Source organism: Mobula birostris, chromosome 8 (genome assembly GCF_030028105.1).
Source record: "Mobula birostris isolate sMobBir1 chromosome 8, sMobBir1.hap1, whole genome shotgun sequence".
NCBI lineage: Eukaryota > Metazoa > Chordata > Chondrichthyes > Myliobatiformes > Myliobatidae > Mobula > Mobula birostris.
The window spans coordinates 33,841,196-33,859,340 of record NC_092377.1 but is presented as its reverse complement, the minus strand read 5'-3'; positions in this window follow the sequence as shown (position 1 = coordinate 33,859,340).

Below are 18,145 nucleotides of genomic sequence, written 5' to 3'. Positions count from 1 at the left end.
TGGCCATTTAATAATATTATAACTGAAAAGCAACATGAGCAAAGTTCTATACAAAGTACACGTCGTTATTGTAGCCGCAAGTAATTGTCTACACTCCTACATAGCAGTGTATACCGCTTAAAACTATATTTAATATGTTGTTATTTAATTACATAAACAAAATGAAACGTCCATTTGAAAGTTATAGCTATGAGCTAGGCTTATGGAGTGTTTCTGGGACTTTAACTCTCTTTAATTTAATATATACTACAAGCAAGCGTTCTCTCTGTTGTATTTAGTTTTATTTTATTCCTCGAAGTGCGAGTAACTAAAGTTACTTTAATAGCCTCTTCCAGCAACTAAGGTGATATGCGTACTCGTATATGCGTGGGGCAGAGCAACATGCCACATCTGGGATTTCTTATGCTCCAAGTGCTGGAATTAAATTGCACTGGTGAATGTGCGATCGGTGATAAAGAAATGCGTGCACTGAAGGTAGGCGCAATGTGCATGGTGCATTTGGAGGCCTCTATTTTACATTTAAAGTTTTAGAGCCAGCAGTGTTTTCAGTGCAGCAAAATCTAGTGGCGAATGAAACTAATTGAACGTTTATATCTGCACTGGGGAAATAAAGCATACAACAAATGTGACTCGTGGGATACGCAAACTATAAAAAACTAGTATAAGTAACAGCAGCCATTTGTTCTCAGGTTCTTACATTGCGTTTATTGAGACTTGGTATCTTTAGGGCTTTACGTAATTCTCTTCTTTCCGTGTCTGGTCGCAATTATAAATCTTATCGCCTACCAATATGTGTAAATCTCCATCTGTCCATTTGCTTATCTGTTGTTGCATTTCTGTGGTGTCTTGGCATTCTGAATTCGCATTTTGGAGGCTGATCTTTACTGCTTTAGATATACACACACACACACACACACACACACACACACACACACACACACACACACACATTTATATATAGAGAGAGCGAGGGAGAGCGAGAAAGAGAGAGAGAGAGAGATAGCATCAGAAACGTACGATGATCACTAGGCACTCACCATGACCAGAATTTTGTTTACATTTTGCGGTATATCAATTCCGATTGTTATGAAACGCCATATTGTTTTAGTTTTATGCAGTTACCAGTGATAGGATTACTTCCCATTGCTTTTGGGGTGATTTTGTCAATAAACAGATCACTGCAATAAAGGAAGAAAACTTGTTTTTTTAAAAGGTAAAGTGACGTAGTTATGGATGGGGATCGCTGGTGGATTGGTTACTGACAGGCTTTAAGTGAATATTACAACTTGAAAATCATCTACACACAACATATCACTTAACTGTAACCCAATATGCGGGATATTGTTTTTATAAAGGTTGCCTTAAAATCGCCGACAAGTGTGATGCCATTTATTGACTAACAGTCGTCGTTCATGGTAGCCTAAAGCCTAAATTGCGTCACTGGCTCATTCATACTAGAAGGTACTGCTCTTTTTAATGTTTATATACTCTTCAACTGCCGTACACTGAGAGTCCCGTGCTGTACTCCAACATGGGCAATGGAGCAACAAATTTATAAATATACACGATCCTCAAAACCGGCGATGTTTCTCTCTTATAATTCTATTACACTTTCCTTTTGTTTTAAAATCTGATTTAGTTGAGGGAGAAGCAGCGAAGAGTGGAGGAATTATTATTACCTTACGTTTAAGAACGAGTCGTGTTTAATGGTGCGTGCTCAGTCGGAAGTAATTATGCTTGAAATAGACGTGAACTCGCGTTATCCATCCTGCACAGGCGTTGCGAAGTTTATCAAATCATTTCCGTACATGTTAATGCTTGGCGTAATACTGAATAAATCTAAAATAATTCTGCTTATACTACAGAAAACATTTCAGTGTACAGAAAATTTAAATGCAATTTATTCTATTCCTTCCTTTAATATAAGCGATATAATTATGTGAATGAATGTACAGAAAAGACGAATCAATATTTAATCGATTTAATCCCACTAGTCTGATTATATTTAAATATCCAATTGATTATGTTGTAAGTGGATAAAATACATGTTAATTGAACGCAAGGTGCAAATTATTTTAAATTAATTCCAGTGTGAATTTTTAAGCAAGGCATTTTCATGCACACATATTGTGTACGTGAGTGTATTTTAAAATCGTTTTGGATTGAAATTCACATAGCACATAGGTTGCCAACCAAATAGCGTTTTTCAATAAATTAGTGTATAAATTAATCTATTTAGCGGAATTGTTATATTATCACGGATATAAAGTATCTCTAATATTAATTAAGCATTATACGCAATTAACTGTTCAGTTATGTTGGTGGAACGTGAAAAAACAATGCTTTAAATTTGGATTAACAATAGGCCAAATTGAGATTTCAATTAGAATATTATTCATATACCAACAAGAAAAAAACGTTATTATAAACAATGGGAACTATCTCTCCACGATATTTAATATTTTAGATTGACAATAAAATATATGAAAACTGTTTATATTTACATTTCACATGCCATATTCGAAATAATAGGTGATGTAGGCGTGCAGCATTTAATAACGATTTGGCTTCACTTCATCTTCCTTTCTCCTCCTCGTATTGTAGACGAAGAGAGATAATGCATGCGTGTTTACTTAACAACTGACGCGCGTAAATTAAAAGAAGCAGCGATGTATTGTGTTGGTGAGGGTCACACATTTACGCAAGCAGAATCAGGATCCAACACGACACAAGACATAAACGTCTTATATACAAGTAAGGAGAAAGAAAGATGCAAAAGGGAAAAAAAAGCTCTGAGGACAGGAGAACTAAAGGTTACCACGCATTTTCCGTCCAAAAAGAAAGCAGGCCATTTATCCAGAGAAACAGAATTCTGTCCAAATGGGTATGCCCCACTTTCGAAAACAGCCAGAACCCCCTGTAGGTTTGCAATGTTATTAGTTTAGAGAAGTATTTGAACAATCTCCTTTTGGTTCCATTTTTTTCCCATTTGATTGACTTCATTATCGTCAAAGAGTAGCTATATGGACTACATAACTCAGATACGCGTGTTTTAAAAATGAAATACACTTTGAAAAGATGTAGCATCTCGTTCAAGAAAATATCGAGTAGAAAGTGTAGGTAGAGTGGCGCATATATCAGTAAAATAGCATATTGAATCAGAAATGAAATAACTATTTTGAAAAGGGGCATTTGAAAAACTTCGTCCCTGCAATAACTACTTTACAGTTTGTATTTCCTGACTAAAGCGATAGTCAGGAAATACAAACATACAGGTGGGCCAAAGGGATTTTGTTATAGCCCTTGCCTTTACTAAATTGTACCAGGGGATGTCGCTCCTCTTATTCAAACACGCGCAGAGCGGCATAGGTTTTTGTGCAAAAAGATTCGTGAGTCAGAGATTTACTGGGTTAACTGCAGAAATATAGTTGGCAGGTTGCTGAAACTATTATCGTTTAAATCTCTACCGCTCAAATATCAAAGAGAAGTTTCACCATTTCCAAAGCTCGTCATTGAATAAGGAATAATGGTTAAAATGATTAGAGCATCCCCATTAATCAAGATTAAAATATGCAATGCGATGTATGTGATTACTTCAAATGTCGGTGTGAGTTGAGCGTGGTATGGCCGCGTTTAGAATCCTTTTGATTTCTATTTGATTTTGACAGTGCACAAAGTAAGTTAGTTCGTCATATTAAAGTAATCTTTTAGCTACTCCTGACCAAACTTGCATCCAATCCAAAACTATTATTATGAATATAATTAAATAATATGCATTTGTAAGCATATCATCAAAATAACTTCTTGCAATGGTGAAATATCACCGGCCGAAATTATTCCAAATAAATATTCAATTTTGGATATGTACCTGAACTCTATTTTAATAGGGGTTAAAATGAATTTTACACGTTAAACTTGGCTTGACTTATCAACAAAAAAAAAGGCTTGATCATGTCACAGATACCAGCTGGTAAATAGTAAGTATATCTCCCCTCTTCCTGGTATATCTCCCGCCAAATTCACAGAACTAAGAAAATCTTATCACGCTTTTAAATCTGCTCTTTCCCAAGCTTCTACCTTATGATTATTAGCTCGGGTTTATAAATGGGAAAAGATTGCCTGTACACTTGACGACGAAAAAGAGCGTGTGTTAGAGAAAACGTTCAGCAATGTTTAAAATTATATTCATATTTTCTGTATTGATTCTAATGCTATCTCTATAAAATGGAGTTAGGATTTCCATGCAATCATACTTAATTAAACCTAGGAAATACAATGTTTCCTTTAAAGTGCAACTATATATGCAAAATTTACCTGTGAACTGATTCATAGGAAGAGCTGATTCACAGGAGTAGCTACGAAAGGTTGAATTCACCAGAATTCGTTACCAGAATTGATTTTAATCTTTGACTACCAATTCACCAGTTTAACTTTCCTAAGTGTCACTAATGCCAGTGTCGCCGAGTGTCAGTCGCAGAAGGGAAAGCAAACGTGATTATTTGAATTAATTTAAAGGTCACAAATAAAATTAAGAAGCAGTGGTGTGAGGGAGATGAGAAATTATGGATTTTACATTAAACACACGGGAGATTAAATGTGAATGCTGGAAGCTCTCAGGAACGCGGATCCCTGTTTAAATGCCCAGACGTTAGTTGGGGGTTGAAATGAATGGATAAAAAACGTCGCCTGAGGTCAGGCAGCAAGTAACATGCACGACGATTGTTGCAATGAGGATTTAAATTAGAATCTGTTATAATAGCTGCTGGTTTCAATTAGATGTGGAATATTTATTGCGAAAAGCGTAAAGTGATGAGGTTACAGCAAATATAAATAATTATAGGATACAGCAATGGCTAGAAAAGCAATGATGTAACAATACATAACAAATGGTCATTTCGTCCCCCACCACCACCACTAATGAGGTTTTGTACAATTTCAGCCAATCATGATATACTACTAAAAATACCAACTATCATATACTTTTATGTACTAAAATGCGCCTCGCTTGAGCTTTCATAAGCAACATTTATATCGATCTCCAATAGATATTAAAACAAATGGCACAAAGATGTGCGTAGGATTTTCCTTTATTGGCCGTTTTTGGAGGGGCATTAACGATGTATGTTATATGGAAATATCCGTGATTATCAGGGAGGGCAGTTCCACTGCAGCCTTCGAAGATTATGAGGCTGAAGATAGGCAGACAAAGTCATGGAGAAAAGGATGAGAATTTAAAATTGAAGGCGTTGTTTCTATGAGAACCAATATAGATTAGCAAACAGAGCAGCGATTATGCAGATTAGATCAGCATCAGAACTTCAGAGAATGGAAGAAGAAAGTTTGACCAACAGCAAATTAGATTAGTGAAGACTGGCTGTAACACAAGGGTGACTGAAGGTTTCAGGCGATCTTACTGATAATGCAATTATGTGATTCCAAGTTTATCCTGGGATGAAATATAACACTATATTATGAACAGTTCAACTCTATTCCACACCGATACCAGATGAGATCACTGTACAGCAAGGGAACTGAAATTGTGGTGGGATTGAAAGACAATAACTTTGGTATTTAGCTGGAGGAAATACAGCACGGGAGGTTGAACAAGGAATCGGGTAACTTAAAGACAGAAAAAGGTGGTAATGCGGCCCGACCTGTCAACATAGATATGGAAACCGAGGCTTTGTTTTCATATACAGCAGTGTGGAGACCAGAAATAGGAGACATTCAACGATTGATCTTTTGCATGACTTGTTTACTTCTCTGGCAATCTGTTAATAAATTATAAGTCCAGCTTCACAATAGAAAATACATTATTAAAATTAGGATAAAACACCGACCTCTATCGCTGAAATCTACAAAATAAAATATAAAATCTTGATCAAAACTGTTTAACTATTTACTTTCTTCCCAACTGGATTGTTTTTGACTAATCATTTGACTGTTCTTAATAATGTCGAGTAAAGATATGCTGGTAGGTTATTTAGTGACCATAAATTAACCCCTAGTGCTAATGGCAGATTCAGCGTGGTGTTAATCAGATGTGCAAGAGAATCCGTTGTGGAGGAATGGAATTGGTGGACTTGCTCTGACATCAAGACTTGATGTCTATATGGTTGCCTTTAAAATACAAATGTAATGTTTAAGTAATTATAACATTTACTAATCATTAGTTAGTTACATAATTACAAGATTTGTATTGGGAATAGCTCCATATTATTAAGTGCTACTAGTCAAATTTGTCGAAAAATCATTGGTGAAATCCATAGTAATTTCTAACTGATAATTAGTTTACTGTTCTCACATGCAGCGAAAACAATTTGATTGCGTGTCATCCAGTCAAATCAACACGCTTGCGTCTGATGTCCGTAAAGTGAATGTTTCCACTGCTAAATGATAGTTGCCTAAAAGCATATCCAACGACAACCAGCAACTTTAGATCACTGGAGAAAGTACACAGGTGGAAGGAGCCCTAAAGGATTTTAAAATCATTTTCAAGTAAGAGAAATTGGGAGATTGGGACATCAATACTACATAATTAATATGGAAATAAGTGATTTTAACTCACTGGTTTTTATCCAAGTACGTAGTTATAGCGGTGATACTTAGAGTAATACTATGAAATAAAGTGAATACAATAAGCAATCATGACAAAATTTGACTCTGAACAAAACGCACAGAATGCTGGAGAAACTCAGCAGGCCAGGCATCAACGATGAAAAAGAACAAACAGTCGACATTTCGGACCGACATCCTTCATCAGGACTGGGAAAAAAAGTCAGAATAAGAAGGTGGGGAGGAGGGAGGAAGAAGTACAAGGCGGTTGGAATTAGGTGAAACCGAGATGGGGGGGGGGAATAAAGCTGAGAAGGTGATTGGTGAAAGATAAAGGGCTGGAGAGGGGGGAATCCGAAAGGAGGGGGCAGACGGCCATGGAAGAAAGGGAAGGGGGAGGAGCACCAGAGGGAGGTGATGGGCAGAGAAGGAGATATGACAAAACCAGACTCTAGTGGAAGTGAGATCAATGGTGGATGGAGGCGATCCATTGGCCTTGGTCTGAAAGGAATACTTTGCCAATCCCGCGGAGTGCAAAGTTCATTGAGAAAGAGGAAACTCTCAGAATAATTTTATTTCTATTTCTATAATTATACAGAATTCTGCTTCCCATTCTGTTTCTGTATCTTATTTTGTTTTCATTCTTGGGATCTGGCGACCATGTATGGCTCACCCCTAACTGCACTTTAGAAAGTGCTGATGACCCGTTCCAGCGTTTCAATGAAGCGTACTTCCGCAGTGTCAGGATTTAGACCCAGTGACGAAGACAGTCTGCCAATATACTGTATTTCCAAATTAGGATTGTATGCGACTTGAAGGAGAGCCTGTAGGTGGTGGTGTTCACGTGATGCTACCTGAAATACAAGCAGAAGTTTTAGAAGTACACCTATTATCTCCAAGCTTCTTATATCATCCCTATTCTCCTCTTTGCCTTCCCTTCCCTGCCCCTCACCCATTACCTGCCAGCTCTTGCTCCATCACCTTCCCCCGTCTTTTTATACCGGTTATCTCCCCCTTTCCAGTCCCGAAGAAGGATCTCGATCCGAAATGTTAACGGTTTAATTTCCTCCATTGATGCTGCCTAATCCATTGAGTTCCACCAGCTCCTTTGTGTGTTGCTCCAGATTTCCAGCATCTGTAATCTCTTGTAGTCTTCAGCCGACATCCCCTAATGCTTTACACGTGGGGTTTCTACTCCTGCTATCCACGCCACTTAGCGCCCCCGTGCAATCTTAAAACGACACTGAACGTACACACACAGTTTTTGAATTAAACATTTTTTGCAATATAGTGTTTTCTTTCAATGAATCTCCCATTTTATAAAATATATCTAGATCGCCAGTATCTGCAGAATCGCTTGTGTTCTAAATATCTAGTACTTCATGTCGTCAAAAGCTAAGGCCGGCTTTAATGAAATCTTATTATTTGGTTATATACACCCGTTTAATATTTCTACACTTTAACTGTCATTTCCCATAGTGGACCAGAATCAATGAAAACAGAATGCGAGGTGGTTCTTATGAAGCACAAACTTCCGCCTAACTAGTTGAGCCGAATGGCAATTACATGTTAGTTTGCAAATATCATTGCCGCTGGAGCACAACACAGGAACCCAGCCAAATTATAAAATGCTTCTTATTATTTGGTAATTATTCTCATACGTTCCTTACCATTTCATTTTCTATCACGTTATTGGTAAGTATCAGAATATTTAGTATGAATATATTAAATGACATTCATTGTAAATAGCGTGTTGTTAATCGATTCTATTGGGTTCATTTGTCGATTCTTAGTTTAGGTTGAACCCTTTTTTGACTCTGCGAGGTTGTTATCTGAAATAGAAAAGACTTGAGGAGCCTGGTAAGTACCTGTACTCAATTCCCAGCAAAGAAATTCCTTGGTACGCTTGTTGACTGTGATCTGCAAACTATAGGCAAGTATTTTGGAGCCCGTGATTACCTACCAAAATTATGATGGTATGTTTCATAAAATGACAATTACACAGTCTAAGAAGAAATAGCCTGGCACATAGCGTCGGGCAGACAGACGTTCTGAAAGAGTCATCGAAGTCCTTTCCTGGCTAAGTATTTGTCTTCCTTAATGCTTGAAAACTTGTCTACATTCCCGATGTAGGGTGTCAGACCCAAACTTCGACTGTCTATTTCCCTTCATACTATAGATGCCGCCTGGCCTTCTGAGTTCCTCGAGCATTTTGTGCGTGTTACTTCAATTAAATATTTATTATGGGGGATTTTTGATCTTTCGCCCACATAGTCTGCTATACCTTACTTCATACCTTAACATATCTAAGACAATCAGTGTTCCCCTATCCCATGTACCTATCCAGATCGCCACCCCTCCCCCCCCCCCAAGTCCTTCGACTCTATTTTCTCAACTCTAGGTGTCGTGGCGTGATCCAAACGCTCTACATTTTTTGGTTAAACATATTTCCCTAAATTCCCCCTTGGAATTATCACTTATTTGTTTAATTAAATTAATGAGAACCATTTGTTTGGAGACCTTGCGTCAAATGAAGAGGAGTTTATTTTACGGCTGTAATTATGAAACAGTATTAGTCCGATTTTTTTTTAGGTCGGTGGTTGTAATACATCAACTGAGTTCGTTTCCTCTGGGCTGCTAGATACAGTTTATTTTACTTTTTAAAAAGCCTGTTAAACTCTAAAAATAAAACGTCAGTAATCATATATGTTGAGCACTCATCAATTCCAGTGTCCTAAATAATCCCTTGCGTTGTGTTCAATCAAAACTGGGCGGTTTTTTTAAGGCTTTATATTGCTGACTTTACAATATATGCTAATTAATATAGGTTAAAAAGTGAAAGTTATCAACATCGTTGATTCGGGATTAAAATCCATTTAAAAAAATAATTTGCATTAACGTTTTCGAGCATTCCGAAAACCGGTCATTGCAACAATATTGTTTAGTAAATTACAAGGGAATATTTTGTGTAAACTTCATTTGCTTACAATGTAAACAGCATTTTTCAGTTAGTATCGGTTTATTCTGAAGTTATATAATACATGAAGAGACGATTAACCATAATTGAAAATACCTTTACAACTATCATTCGAGATGTTTAGACAATAAATAATTTAATTAATTTACTTAGCTGAAAACAAATTAATAATTAGAATAAACTGCAGATGTAATAACAAAGAAGAGAAAATCTGCAGATGCTGGAAATCCAAGCAACACACACAAAATGCCGGAGGAACTCAGCGCACCAGGCTGCATCTATAGATACGAGTATAGTCGGCGTTTCTGGCCGAGACCCTTCATCAGAACTCAGATGAAGGGACCCGGCCCGAAACCGTCGACTGTTTACTCTTTTCTGTAGATGATGCCTGGCCTGCTGAGTTCCTCCAGGATTGTGGATGTAATAACAATATTCTTACAAATCCCTACAGCTAGTAAACATTATTAAACCTTATTAAAACATAAATAGAAAATCCATATAGGTTTGACAGTACTATCGAAGTAAAATTTAAAAATACAAATGTGTTGAAGCATTTCACTGGTAAATGTTTTATAGCCGTAGATACTCTCTTTTCGGGCGATCCGTGCTTCTTTTGGTCAATAAATGACAAAAAAAATTAAAAATCGAATTTTCACGAATTAATTTCAGAATCCTATATGTTAAATTTGGTTGCTTAAATGCAGCATTGAATAATTGATAACTTTACTAATATGGACATGGATGCTATTCGATTTCTTCAATGTGCTGTTTCCTAGCCCGACATACATTTATACTTAGATTTACATTTATAAACGTGACTCTTTGTGAAACATAGATAAAAACATCAGAGCAATTTACAATCCCATTTATTAATTTTGTGCTTTAGAAAAGTTATACAAAATAAGGCAATGGAAGATTATAAATACTGTATCTTGGCAAATGTTGAAATGTTTTAAAATATGTTGAGATTGTCAGCGTTCTCAACATTTGAACCGACTGACTGTTGTGCAAAGCTTCCTGTATCCAATACAAAGCAATAGAGATGACATTGTAGATCCAGTTTGCTTGTTATACAGATTAAAAATAGATCTGTGGTGAACCGATTTCATTCCACTCATGCCGTGCATAAGCTATGCGCATCGCAGGTGCGAGATATGGCCATTTGCAGACATTATGAGACTATATTTTAGACAGTATTTACTAATTACTTTGATCTTCTTTACGTTTGCTTAACTAAAAATATGGTTAGAAAGCAGAAACCGCTTTATCTGGAGGCAGTGTTGTGCTTTTGCTGGTGTTGTCCTAAGTTTAGACAAAGAAAATGACAGTGATACCAGGCACGAGTGGAAAAGAGAACAGACCTCAGACCCCTTCCCTGTAATTTCAATCAGACGCGGAACTGCTGAGTGTTTTCAAAGTTAACAGCAAGGAAGTTGTAATTTTCGATCTCATCTGAGTTGCTCTGTATTGGATACAGGAAGCATTGATGTAAGAAATCAATCAGTTCACTAGGCGAGGACGCTATTCCTGTTATCGGCAGAGTAGTACTGTACAAAAACAGATCAGTGCTCAGAGGAATGTCGTTATGAAGTTACCGGCTATTTGTTCAATTTTATTTACTGCAGTCACTTACTCAAGACAAGAGGGAATAAATTGTTGTCGGATTAGTTAAATCCAAATCATTTATCAGACAAGCCAGATTATTAAACTCCTGTGACTTCATAATTTACCATGTATCACACATGGATGCCGACGACAGTCTGGGACGAAAATCGCGTGGATTCTTTTCTGGGTAATATTTTATCTCGCCTTTTTCTCCTTAAGGATCGGGTACGTTTCATTACTATGCTTCATTTTATTCCGGTAATAGTTGCATATATAAGACACTGTCGTCAATGTGTGTTTCACTTTTCGGTCTCCTTAACCCGCATCGACCATTTATTGCATTGACTGTTTAATTTAAGTGTTATTAAACAATGCGACTCGCTATTCAGAGAGAAATATGTAGAGTTTCTCGTTTTATTTGAATAAAGGCCATTTCTTATTCAGTGGACATAATTTATGGAAGAGTCGCAAAAACCGGAAAAGTGCTAGATATTGCCATCTACTGGCATTGCACGAGCATAACACGCGAAAAGTGGAGAATTTTGATCTACGGTATATGAAGTGATTTGTCGTCCACCAGCAACATATAACTTACAATAGAAATGCCATTCTGTATCTTTAAATAAGCGAAAAATTATTAATACTAATCTACTAATTACTGAGTTTCAGTGTTTTCAAATAAACTGAAATAATAAGACAGATATACAAAATGAAACTGAAGATGAGTGAAATTCTAAAGTTATAAAAATGCTGGAAATTGTCTAGCAGCCCCGACAGCATCCGAGAAAAGGGGTGTTAAAATGACTTTTCCTCACAGCGTAATGAGTGTAGGCTGACTTAATCAGTATTCCTAACAATTTCCTTCTTCCACAAAAAAAGCACAGAGACACAGGGAAGGATTGGTCCCCTTTTGGTGCCAACGAGGATTGTCTAAATTATTTCGGTAGTTTGCTAATTTAATTTATTAATGTCTCGGACGATAACACTTGGCTCTCCAATAAGCATTCAACCCTGGGATGAAGAGGGTAATTTTATGTTCCGTTTGGTTTGTTCACAAATTGAGAAATGCAGGTAGTACAACATATTTGTAGTTTCGTTTCTTTTTGTTCCAGATGTACAACAATAATTCGGTTGGTCGACACAGAGCGTTCCATTCCTATCACTGACGCGGTCAAGGCACATTACAAAACCCAGGCAGTTCGTTCCTAATGGTCAATAACCAAATGTTCATTAGTTTGCATGATATACCCACGTGTAATCCTCTTAAATGCGCAGTTGTTTTAACGCACATTTCAGAATCAGAATCAGGTTTAATATCACTGGCATATGTCGTGAAATGTGTTGTTATGCAGCAGCAGTACATTGCAATGCGTAATAATAAAAACTAAATTACAGTAAGTATATATAAATATATATTTTAAAGTTAAATTAAATAGGTAGTGCAAAAAAAGGAAAAAAAAGTGAAGTAGTGTTTATGGGTTCAATATCCATTCAGAAATCCAATGGCAGAGGGGAAACAGCTGTTCCTGAATCGTTGAGTGTGTGCCTTCTGGCTTCTGTTCCTCTTCCGTGAAAGTTGCAATGAGAAGAGGGCATGCCCTGGGTGATGGGGGTCATTAGTAATGGAAGCCACCTTTCAGAGGCTTCGCTCCTTGAGGATGCCCGGGATGCTGGTGAGGCAAGTGTTTATGATGGAGCTGACAGAGTTCACAACTTTCTGCACCTTACTTCCATCCTGTGCAGTGGCCACCCCCATACCAGATGGCGATGCAGCCAGATAAAATGCTCCCCACGGTACTTTCGTAGAAATTCGCGAGTGCCTTTGGTGACGTACAAACTCATTATGAAATATAGGCACTGATGTGCCTTCTTTTTCCCCATCGATATGCTGGGCCCAGGATCCGTCGATGAAGACTGGTATGTCTTACTCGTCTTACTCGTTCTGAAATCTACGATCAATTTTTTGGTCTTACTGACGTTGAGTGCAAGCAACGCCACTCGACCAGCTGATCGATCACGCTCCCGTACGCCTCCTCGTCATAACCTGAAGTTGTGTCGTCAGCAAATGTGTAGATGGTAATTGAGCTGTTCCTAGCTACACATGGCGTAGAGGGAGTAGAGAATGGGCTAGGCAGACGTCCCTGGGGTGCACCAGTGTTGATTATCAGCGAGGTGGAGATGTTATTCCCGATCCACACAGACTGTGGTCTTCCAGTCAGGAAGTCAAGGATCCCGTTGCAGAGGGAAGTACAGAGATCCGGCTCCATTTACTTGGCAATTAGCAATATATTATTAACGGTGTAGAGCAAGCATTCCAACTGGTTAAGGTGGGAACCACCACGCACCCTTGTTTCCTTTCATTTTACCAACATTGCTAATCCTATCGCTCTATTTTGTTCCTCGTGTATGTCTAATTTTTTTTAAAATGCATCTCCGTCATCCTCCTAAACTAATTCGCCTGATTTGATGGATAGCGTAATGAGTGATATATCTGCAGATAATTATATTTAAGCACATTGGACCATTTTTCATGAAGATGGCAACTACCAGTTTGTAATTAGCAATAGGCGTTGCCATAATTCTTCGGTTAAAATAGAAATAGCTTAAAATGATAGGTAAGGTAAAAAAAAACATATAACATGTATTCACTGTGCTTAGTGTAATCGCAAAAGTGGCATCTTTTTTCTTTAAATATAAAATCAAATGTGTGGATATCGCTAATCGCGTCTAGACGTTACTTCTATTGTTTTCATATAACATTTTTCTTTTCGGCGTTACAAAAGTCACTTTTGAGGATATCCGAATATATCGGCAATGAATGAAATCGATTCTGCAAACGGAATTGAGGAACTAGCAGGGGATATAAAAAAGAAAGTCAGTGGGTGTTGTTTACTTGGAATTTCACAAGACCTTTGACAAGGTGCCACACGTGAGACTGCTTTAGAAGATAAGAGCCAATGGTATTACAGGAAAGATACTAGCGTGGATAGAAGATTGCTTGATTGCCAGGAGGCAGCGTCCGAATGAAGGGGGCCTATTCTGGTTAGCTGCCGGTGGGAAGTGGTATTCTGCAGGACACGATATTGGGACATCATTTCACATTATATGTTAACGATTTAAATGACAAAATTGATGGCATTATTGCCAAGTTTGCAGATGATACAAAGATAGGTGGAGGGGCAGGTGATGTTGAGGATGCAGGGAGTCTACGGAAGGACTTGGACAAATTGCGAGAATGGGCAAAGAACTGGCAGTTGGAATATCGTGTAGGGAGTGTATGGTTGTGCACTTTGGTAGAAGGAATAAGGGTGTAGACTATTTCCTAAATGGAAAGAAAATTCAGAAATCAGAGGTGCAATGGGACCTGAGAGTCCTTACGCAAGATCACTTAAAAGTTAACTTGCAGGAAAGGAAGGCAAATGCAATGTTAGCATTCATTCGGTTTGTGAAAACTAGAATAGAAGAGCAAGAATGTAATGCTGGGGCTTTAAAAGGCAGACAGCACCTGGAGTATTGTGAGCAGTTTTGGGCCCTTTATCCAAGAGAAGATATGGAAGCACTGGAGACGATTCAGAGGAGGTTCACTAAAATGATTCCAGTAAGTCCAGGAATAAAAAGGGTTATCGTATGAGAAGCGTTTGATGGCTCTGGCGCTATACACGCTGAAGGTTAGAATAATGAGCAAGATCTTATTGAAACCTATTGGGTGGATGTGGAGAGGTTCTTTCTCATAATGGGTGCGTCTAGGTCCAGAGCCATAGCGTCAGAATAGATGGACGTCCACTTGGAACAGAGATGAGAAGAAATTTCTTTAACCAGAGGCTAGTGAATCTGCGGGATTCTTTGCCACGGACGGCTGCGGATACGCTCTTGGTTAGTTAGGGTGCCAAGGGTTACGCGGAGAAGACAGGAGAATGGGGCTGAGAAGGATAAAAGATCGGCCATGATGGAATGGCGGAGCAGACTTGATGGGCCGAGTGGCCTAATTCTGTTCCTGTGTTGTACGGTCTTAGGCTGTCTTTGCTGCTGAAGCAAAGAGAATACTGTATAACAACATTTCATCCTGCAGCTTCACTCAAGATGTGACATTTAAAGTAATGCAGGTATGGTTGTCAGGATTGTTGGCCTCTTAACAACTGTCAACAACGTACTTTCCCTTCGTTAGCCCGTAATAAATGTAAACAGCATGGTAATTGTTACTGCGACCTTTCAGAATCGGGGCTTCCCGGCAGTCTCCAGCAGTTGATGTTGAAGAACGCCTACATGACAGACACATTGACATCTACAAACATGCGTTTCTGAAAAGTAAAAACGACTTAGACACCGAAGAATTCAACAATTCTATTTCATGTATAACTTGGGCGAAAATACGCAGCCATTTGCTCAGAGTACTCCGCTACAGTTCGAACGAGAATTCAGGAAAACACATTTCATCTTCTGACTATTGGGCACAAGTTCTCCCACCAAGCTTTTGCAAATAGTTATACGAACAAAATATAGAGAATATTATGCACTATTCTTTTTAAACCATGACAAATAGGTTGATACTATAAACTAATTAAATGCCTTCAAGAGGTATAACTGTAGGCTTGATTTGTGATAGAGCTTGTGATAGCAAAATTACACCAAAAAATGGGAAAACTGCCTTTATATAAATATTAGTTCCTGAGACACTTCAGTTGTAGAATCAGATCCCAGGACTTTTGGGATCTGATGTTTTACATTGTGCATGTCAGAACAATCTGTTCAACATGCATGTCCAAACGTTTGCTATTCATCTTTATAATCTTACTTTTCATTTTTTTAAATCCAACTTGACCACTGTCATCTCTTGAGGTTTCCTCTTAAAATCAAAGTTCAAAGTTCAAAATAAAATTTATTGAAAGTTCAAAGTTCAATTTATTATCAGAGTGCATATGTGTCACCACATACTACCCCGAGATTCTTTTTCTGCAGGCATACTTAGCAAATCTATAGAACGTTAATAGTGGACAGGATCGATGAACAACAAACTGTGCAAATGCAGATATAAATAAACAGCAATAAACAATGAGGATAAAATAACAAGATAAAATTATCCTTCAATGAGTGTAGCTATTCCCTTTTGTTCAAGAGCCTGATGGTCGATGGCTAGTAACTGTTCTTGAACCTGTTGTTGCGAGTCGTGAGGCACCTGTACCTTGGCCTGGGGTGATGAAGTCCTTTGATAATGAATGCTGCTTTCCTACGGCAACACTTTATATAGATGTATTTAATGGTTTGGGCAGGTGGTTAACCATGATGTACTGAGCCAAATCCACTACCTTTTGTATGATTTTCCACTCAAAAGCATTGGTGTTCCCATACCAGGCCATAATGCAGCCAGTCGGCTCACTTTCTGTATACGTTTGCCAAGGTTTTTGGTGATACAACAAATCTCCGCAGACTCCTGAGGAAGTAGAGGCACTGTTGGCTTTCTTTGCAATTAATACGATGGGTCTAGACAAGTCCTCTGAGATGGTGACACCCACGAATTTAAAGTTACTGACCCTCTCCACCTCTGATCCTCTGATGATTATTGGCTCAGAGACCTCTGGTTTCCCTCTCCTGAAGTCTACAATCAGTTCCTTCATCTGATTGACATTGAGTGAGAGATTGTTGTTATTACACCATCCAGCCAAATTTTCAGTCTCCCTCCTGTATGCTGATTCATCGCCACCTTTAATACAGCCCACAACAGTGGTGTCATCAGCAAACTTGTATATAGTGTTGGAGCTGTACTTAGCTACACAGTCACAGGTGTAAAGCAAGTATATCAGGGGGCTAATTCACATCCCTGCTCCTGTGCTGATGGAGATTGTGGAGAAGATATTTTTCCCAATCCGTACTGACTAGGGTCTACAAGTGAGGAAATCCATGATCCAATTGCACAAGGGGGTATTGAGATCAATGTCTTGGAGTTTACTGATTAGTTTTGAGGGGATGATGATGTTAAATGCTGGGCTGTAATCGATAAAGAGCATCCTGATGTAAGTATCTTGCTGTCCAGATGTTCCAGGGTTGTGGGAAGAGCCAATGAGATGGCATCCGCTATAGACCTATTCCTTCGGTAGACAAATTGGAGCAGATCCAAGTCATCACTCAGATAGGAGCTGATATGCTTCAACACCAGCCCCTCAAAACACTTCATTGCTGTGGTTGTAGGTGCCACCGGGCAATACTAATTTAGACAGGTTCCCATACTCTTCTTGGGCACTGGTACAATTGAAGCCTGCCACACACTGCCAAGGCAAGAGGTTGAAGATATCCTTGAATATACCAGCCAGCTGGTCAGCACGGGTCTTCAGTACTCGGCCAGGTACTCTATCCAGACAAAATGTTTTCCTTGGATTCACTCTCTTGAAGGCAGTCTGTGCGTCATCTTCAGATACTGAGACCAAGTGATCATCAGGAGACATGGGGGCACATGATGATTCCTCTCTGCCCTGGTGATCAAAGCAAGCAGACAAGGCATTGGGCTCATCTCGAACCAAAGCTCTGCTGTCCCCTATATCACAAGATTTAACTTTGTACACGGAAAATATTTGTAGAATCAATATAATGCATTCCTGATAAGTGCACAACTGGATAACAAAAGCTCCCTGGACACTGTGTCAAACATCAGTTCAATCTCACAAACAGTGGAGTTCAGCTTTCACTATGTTTTAAATCTTGGTCTGCTTTTATCTATTTCAAAATACCAATAACAGAATGTAAATTTCCCTCCTTTTAGAGATGAATAAATATTTTAGTGGCATTAAAATTTTTAATTTGCTATATAATTCCAGGATAGAATGTCTTGTCGTATGAAGAGCACCTGATAGCTCTGGGACTGTATTCACTGGAATTCAGAAGAATGAGAGGTGACCTCATTCAAACCTATCAAATGGTGAAAGGCCTTGATAGAATGGATGTGGACACAGCCTCAGAAAAGAGAGGTGTCCTTTTAGAATGGAGATCAAGAGGAATTTCTTTAGCCAGGGAGTGGTG